Genomic DNA, 7,849 nt, shown 5'->3' with positions numbered 1-7,849 from the left:
GGCTAGAGTAGGACCCACTCTTTAAAGTTACTGTATGGGTTAGATGAGTAAACAACACCAAGTCATTAGAACAGCACTAGTCACAGAGGGGCAATATGACTGAGAACAGCAGACACCACAGAATGTAGCTGCTATTGTTTCTCTCTAGCAACATCACAAATTCATATAGGCGGGCATTTAAAGGACCTACATTTGCTTTGTGTATCCTCTGGGAAGGAAAAGAATAAACTGGGAAGGAAGAATCCTCTGGGAAGGAAAAGAATGAGCTGATAAATGCAATAGCTGTAAGAATAGCTGTTGAGGGCTTCCCCTGGTGGCGCAGCGGTTGAGTGCTGGGCTGCAAAGCTGCATGCAGCCTCTGCTGCGCCGGTTCAATCCCCGGCCACCGGCGAGGGTCCCACATGGCGTGACAGACCTCTCCTGCAGCACCCGCTTCTCCCCTCAGCAGTGTATTTCATAAGTCTGCCTGTTCTGTTCCCCGCTCTGGCTCTGGTGAATTCTCTCACCCTCCCACGCTTCTGACTGTACCCAGTGCTTATATGAATAAATCTTTAAAAAAAAAAAAGCTGTTGAATGGCTACAGTACAATGAGCAACACATTAGTTATAGAAAACACCAAGGTGAGGAAGATAAGATACTTGAGGCATTCAAGGTCAAAGACCTTCCAATCAGGAAACACATATGTACGATGTACAACTATAGTGAGGGGAAAATGAATCCAGTATTTCAGAAGCACAGAAGAGAAAACCAAGTGCTGGGAGTGTGATGGTGGGATCCTTGAAGGAAGAAGAGTTTATTCACTAAAGCAGGAAAGAGAGACATCTGCAGGTAAGGGCAGACAGAGTCTAAATAAAGAAGTTTAAAGTATCTTCTAGTGAAAGTACAGTCCAGTGTGAATGAATGACTTGCAAAGGGGAAGAACAGGTTGTAGCCATATTATAATGTTGTTATAATGCTATATATAAAATGTGTAATATTGTATCTATAACACATTTTATAATATAACAATTGAATGTTACATTGAATTTTTCTCCATGGGGGAATGCAAAGAAATGGATGGCTCTGGACACTAAGGACATGATCAACTCCTTTCTTTTTTTTTAAAATTTATTTATTTATACAAGCATTGGGGTATAGGCCAGAGGCACGGGAGGGTGAGAGAATTCACCAAAGACAGAGCAGGGAGCAGAACAGGCAGAAGGACCAAACACACTGCTGAGGGGAGCAATGGGTGAGACAGGGGAGATCTGCCGTGCCATGTGGGAATCAAACTGGCGCTGCAGAGGCTGTGGACAGTTTCACAGCGCTGTGCTCAACCCACTGCGCCACTGGAGAGGCCCGATCAACTCCTTTTTAAAATATCAACTACTTGGAAAGATAAATAAAATAGCATTATGCAGTGAGATCTAGACCACAACCACAGTTTGAAGGTAATGAGTGCAGTCCAAGGGAGAGAAAATAAGGCTCTGAATGAAGACTATGACAATTTGGATTTGTAAGACACTTCAAGGGAGCAAGGGCTTTGGGGCTGATTCCTGACCACAAAAAAGTGTCCAGGATCATTTAGTGTGATGCCTGCACCAGTAGAGAAGTTAGTGTGGCTCTGTAAATCTGTGTTGGATGGAGTTAAAGTTTTATGATCTGGTAAAGAAATTAACTGAAATTGGAGCCCAAGCAGTGAATTACTAAACACTGATAAGTGTCATATTATCACACCTTGAAATAAAAGAGGAAAGGAAAAGTGAACAAATTAAATACTGGTTGACAGCAAATACTACAGAACTATTGTTAAGATAAAGAAAGGAAACTATGAAATCAGAATTTTCCCAAAGCAAGTTCCATAGTATTTTACTCCCCAAATACATACCATGATAAGGCAAGTTCCCAGGCCAAACACGATTGGAAAATGTTGCACACCACAGAGACCCTTCAATATTTCCTATAAACAATATAATGAACTCTGAAAAGTAGAATTAAAAAATGAATATTAATAAGGACTAGAGTTTCCAAAACTTTGCATCACAGGACATTACCGAATTTTCCAGAGACGCAGTATTCCTAAAAACATATTGGGGAGCACTGTATTTTGCAAAAAGCTCTCCAACTGGAAACAGCTTCAGTCTAATCACAAGAAGTATTACCAGCTACAGAAACATGGTAACACAAACTACAGGATGTTTTTAAAAAGTACAGATGTAGGGCCTCCCCTGGTGGTGCAGTGGTTGAGCGCCGTGCTGCGAGGCTGCCCGCAGCCTCTGTAGCGCCAGTTTGTTCCCCGGCTGCCCGTGAGGGTTCCACATGGCTTGCAGACCTCTCCTGCTGCGCCCACTGCTCCCCTCAGCAATATATTTTGTCAGTCTGCCTGTTCTGTTCCCCGCTCTGGCTCTGGTAAATTCTCTCACCTTCCCGCGCTTCTGACTATACCCATTGCTTGTATAAATAAATAAATAAATAAATCTTTAAAAAAAAAAAAAAAGTACAGATGTAATCATGGAAATCTTCTTACAGCTATTGCATTTATCAGTACCACTGATACTTCCATACTAAATCAATGTTTAAAACAAAATTTTAAAATGATTTTCCAAGTGGAACTGTAATTACTGAAAGCACAGTTCTCTTATAACTGCAGTTGTCCATAAATGTTCAACAATTGTGACAACTGTAAGGCAGGTCTGAGTGAAACAAAGAAAAACAGATGACCAACAGTAAAGGAGGGGTCATGCCAAGATGCCCCTTTCTGTGGAAAGGTCCCTCTACAATATTTCCTCCTCCTTTTGAGCAAACTACTAGAGAAACACTGGTATTCTTTGGGGAGTGGTGTTACTTTACCAGTGGGTGTGTAAGTATTCCCTTACCCCAAGCTCTGAAACTTTGGCAATTACACCAAAAACAAAATGAAAAGAATGCAGCACAGTAGATAATGGAATACAATACAAATATATATACAGACACACAGAATCATTCGGGGTTACTAGCATGGATTGTTTCAAAATCCTGCTTCAACTATAATAACCAATGTTAAATTGTTAAGATAACCATTTGATGAAAGCAAACCCTGCATCATTTCGGATATGGTTAGTGATTAGTATTAGAGAGCACTGATGTGAGGACAGGAACCAGCTGCCATTAATTCAAGAAATCCCGGAAGGCAGGAGAACTTTAAAATGACTATCTTAATGAAGATTCTTGCCCAACTGATGCACAAAGAATTTTCCACCAATTATTTACCGATAGACTTCAGCATATCTTCCACGCCACCTGCACTATTTAATTTACATTAGTTAACTAAAAGTAGAAACGAAGCAGTACCACCAAATTCTGTCTAGAGCTTGTGACCAGGCCCAAATTCCCTGACCTGAGGCCTGTTCTACGAGGATTTCAAAGAGGTCAAAAGCCACATTACGTACTAAAGACCACCGGGCACCCATGGGGACCGTCTGTCTGAAAGCGAATTGAAAACGCCAAGGGAAGCCTTCCTGACTGGCTTGGGGGGGAAGGTACCCAAGCGGCCTGGGTACTTGGAGACCACCCTCTGGGACCGGGATCACACCCAGCCCGGCTGACCGCAGCGGCCAGACGCCCAGGCGCAGCCGAGCCCCAACCTGCGGGGCTGCGCGATGATGGGAGACCGACGCCCCCTCCCGCTACCGTACCCCCGGGAGCCTACCACGGGGACCAGCCGGGCGGAAGCTGGACTGGGCCAGGGCCGCGGGCACCACCGCAAAGAGCAGCCACAGCCGCACCAACAGCCCATGTTGTGCGGACAGGAACCCGGAAGGCCCGGGTCGCCCCACCTCTTGTCCCGCCCCTCGCCCGCCCGCGCCTGCGCGCTGCAGGCCCTCTGCAACCAGTTCCTCGCTGTTGGCTGAGCTAAGTAGGCTCTTCGCGTTAGGAACAAGCGCTCATTCAGTCTCACAACGTGCCTGGTACTTCGGCTCACCACACTGCTTTGGCAGATGCACACTTGTGGCAGAAACAAAGTGGGGGCTGAAGTTCAGTCAGCTTGTTTGCCAAGTTACTGTGCTCCAAGGCATGTACTCAGCAGGCAGAAGCCCAGCTGGGTCACCCTTTCAAGTTCAAATAAAATGTGCCATGCTTTAAGGTACACCTTGCTCCTCTTTTGGAAGGGGAGGAGGGAAAAAGAGTACTCAACTCTCCTTGTCTTACGACCTCCAAAACAAAGAGATGGGCTCTTTTCAGACCAAAATTTGATTCTTTTAACTGGAGAGAAAGCAACTGCAGGATAACAGAGGTCAAAGATTAGTCCATACCGTTTTGAAAGTTCCCCATCAAATGCAGAGCTAGGCAAAATCAGATCTGGCCCACACTGCCTCCACCCTCTACTTGCAGGGGGTGCAGTAATCTGCAATGCGCCCTCCATGATTTCTAAATAACGGCCCTCACGCTGGTGGCACATCCTCTAAAACAGGGAGGTACTCACAGCCTTGACTTGCTCTTGGGCAGAAGGTATGGGCCTGTGAGTTATTATAATTCTCTTAACTGAACAGGTGCAACGAAAGGCAATTATTGTCTTGGTTTATTTTTCTAGTAGAAAATGGAAAACGAACTCCTATGATTTGTAAACCAAGGGAATTTTTTTCCCAGAACATTTTAAGAAATTACCTATCTCATTTATTAGAACATATAACTTAGGTTGTGGGAAGGAAACTGAGAAATATTTAGTCAAAAATAATCAACACCTGGAAAAGAGCCCCAAAATAATTGAAAGTCAGGTACACCTATGTTCATAACAGCATTATTCACAGTAGCCAAACACAATAAGGTAACAGCATTATTCACAGTAGCCAAACACAATAAGGTAACACACAACAGAACATAGTTCAGTCTTAACAAGGAAGGAAATTCTGACATCCTACAACATGGATTAACCTGAGGAATTTAGACTGAGAAAAAGACCCAGGTACATGATGCACATTCTTGGCTCTGTGAACCCCATGAGAGTTACCAGCAGAGACAATACCACGGTTCAGACACACACTCTGTGTAAGCCACTTGGACTCCCTGTGCTGTCATTTCCTGATTTCTAAGATAATGAAAATAATTGTACCTATCTCTGCCGCAGACCAGCACAGCAGTAGACGATGAGGCCACCTCAGGGTTGAGAGAAGCGTGCAGGGTGGTCAGGGAGTCGGCGAAAGAAATGACAAACAGACACACTTCAAGAGTGAAAATCTGAGTGTAATTTTCTTTGAGTTTGTGACCAGTATATATATGATTTCCAAAAGCACAGGAATGAATATCAAAGAAATTAGCTTGCTCATGGGCTCAGTCTATCACCATCAGGGAGGTGATCTACATAACAAACAATGACCATTATTGAAGAAAGAAGGAAGTTTAGAAAGACAGATAAGGGATTAAAGTTTGTAGTTCTAGAAAGACGGGATAAGATTTTTAGCATTCTTGTAGTGGTTCTTGGTGGTCGTTATCTTTTGATAAGCTTCTGCCTTTTCAGGGAACTTCCGCTGAACTTCCTCTGCTTCAGGGTGTAATGCTGTTCTCCCCCCCCGCGCTGGTTGCCCAGCCGGACCTAGGGACCGTGGCGAAAGCCATTCCTAAAGATCACTGCGGGGGGAGGTGCAGCAGGTAGGGTTTTGCTGTTCTCCCCCTGCACGCTGGTTGCCCAGCCGGACCTAGGGCCGGTTAACCCTAAAGGTCACTGCAGGGGGAGGTGCAGCATATCTCTATAGTAAATGTGGATAATACGTGTGGCACATTGAGGCTTATTGATATTGTGGAACTTGGTACTGAAAGTAAGAGTCACTGAACTCTTATTCATGCTGGTGTTATGACAGATGGACCCTATGACACTCCCTCCCGTGTGTGCTTCCTGGATCAGCTCTGCTGGAATCTCACTGTCCCTTCTCTGTGTCAGCAGCAAGAACAGAGACAGGCCATTCCACAGCATCTCAACAAAATCATCACTCCATGGATACTCAGGGCTCTGCCTGAAAGTCTCAACCTCTTCGAGAGTCCTCTGCAACTGCCTACTAGTAGCCTGACACATAATAAAGGGTTTGTAAATTTGTCTGCTTAAGGAGTAATGGAAGAATGATCAATCAATTTCAAGACTAGCTAAGTGATGTTAATATCTTTTTTATGTTGATTTTTTTAAAGATTTATTTATTTATGCATACAAGAGCTGGGGTACAGGCCAGAGATGCAGGGGTGATGGTGAGAGGATTACCAGAGACAGAGTGGGAAACAGAACAGGTGAATTGACTGAAACACACTACTGAGGGGAGCAGCGGGCAAGACAGGAGAGGTCTGCTTCGTCATGTGGGTTGCTCTCTGGCCGGCTGCTGGGGATCGAACTCCTGCTGCAGAGGCTGTAGATTGCCTCATAGTGCGGTGCTTAACCCCTTGTGCCTCCAGGGAGGCCAGTGATGTTAATATCTTAATGAAGCAAGGGGTAATGGCAGATCATTCCTTTTATATCAATCATGTTAAATGCCCTGTATCAACTTCCCGTGATTGACAGTAAAACTGACACTTTAACTCCATCTGTCCTAGATATCTGTGTATTAGAGAGATGAGATGGAAACTGTTAGGAGAATATATTTTAGGGTCTAAGATCATCTGACAATAATATGTGGAGATCTCTATCTTCTTAAGGGAAATAGATGAAATGTAATTATCATTTTTTTAAATTGCAGTAAAATACTAACAAAATTACCTTAACCATTTTAAGTGTACTATTGAGTAGTTATGTACATTCATGTTGTGCATCCAATCTTCAAAACTTTTTGTCTAACAAAACTGAAACTCTATGTTCCTTAAACAATTAGCTCCTCTAAAAATAAATAACTCCAAAATCCTCCCTTCCCCAATCCTCTGACAACCAGTAATCTACTTTCTGTCTGGTGACTCCTCCAGGGGAATGTAACTTGTCAGATACTTCATATGAGTAGAATCATAATTGAAACTTTACAATTAGATCTAGAAGTGCTGCCTGCAATTTTAACTGAGCTGAAGTGTTGGGAAGCATAGTATGTGCACTACATTTCTGCTCCATGAAATTCCACAGATGCTTAGAATGAAAAGTTATTCAAGAGAATAATTACATTATTGCGGTATTACCAACACTCCCAGGTCCAGAGTACTACATTGGCAAGACTGGACTTCTGAATTTTCTTTTTTTATTATTATTTTTTTATATATACAATAGCTGGGGTACCGGCCAGAGGCGCAGGAGGGTGAGAGGATTCACCAGGCACAGAGCAGGGAGCAGAACAGGCAGAAGGACCGAAAGCACAGCTGAGGGGAGCAGCCTGCACAGACAGGAGAGGTCTGCCGCGCTATGTGGGACTCTCCCTGGCCGGCCAGGAATCAAACCGGTGCTTCAGAGGCTGCGGACAGCTTCACAGTGCTGTGCTCAACCCACTGTGCCACTGGGGAGGCCCCTGAACTTATGAATTTTCTATCAATGAATCCACATACTTCAATTTAATTGAAATTGTGGAGGATGCATCAAAGACACTAATGGGGGAGGGGCTACAACAGGCGTCCACGGACCTAATCCAGGCAGTAAACTTCTAACAGCCCAGCTGGAGACCCAAGACATACACCTATATGCCAAGGCATTGTCAAATGAAGGATGCCCAGCACAGGCCTGAGCTCTGTGTGTGTATGCACATATGTGTGGGCGCCCAACATACAAATTGGAGTCCCAAACCATTTCCATCAGAGGCAGAGAAAATCCAAGTGGTCAAATACAAACCCATGGGGCAGCGGTCCAAATCAATAGGAGTCAATAATTTAATGCAGGGGCCTCTCTGGTGGCACAAAGGGTTAAGCACAGCACTATGAAGAAATCCGAAGCCTCTGCAGC

The sequence above is a fragment of the Talpa occidentalis genome, unplaced genomic scaffold (assembly GCF_014898055.3).
Source record: "Talpa occidentalis isolate TD23 unplaced genomic scaffold, MPIMG_talOcc4v2.1 talOcc4.2, whole genome shotgun sequence".
Taxonomy (NCBI): Eukaryota; Metazoa; Chordata; class Mammalia; order Eulipotyphla; family Talpidae; genus Talpa; species Talpa occidentalis.
The sequence above is the reverse complement of the archived record's forward strand: the minus strand, read 5'-3'. Positions refer to the sequence as shown.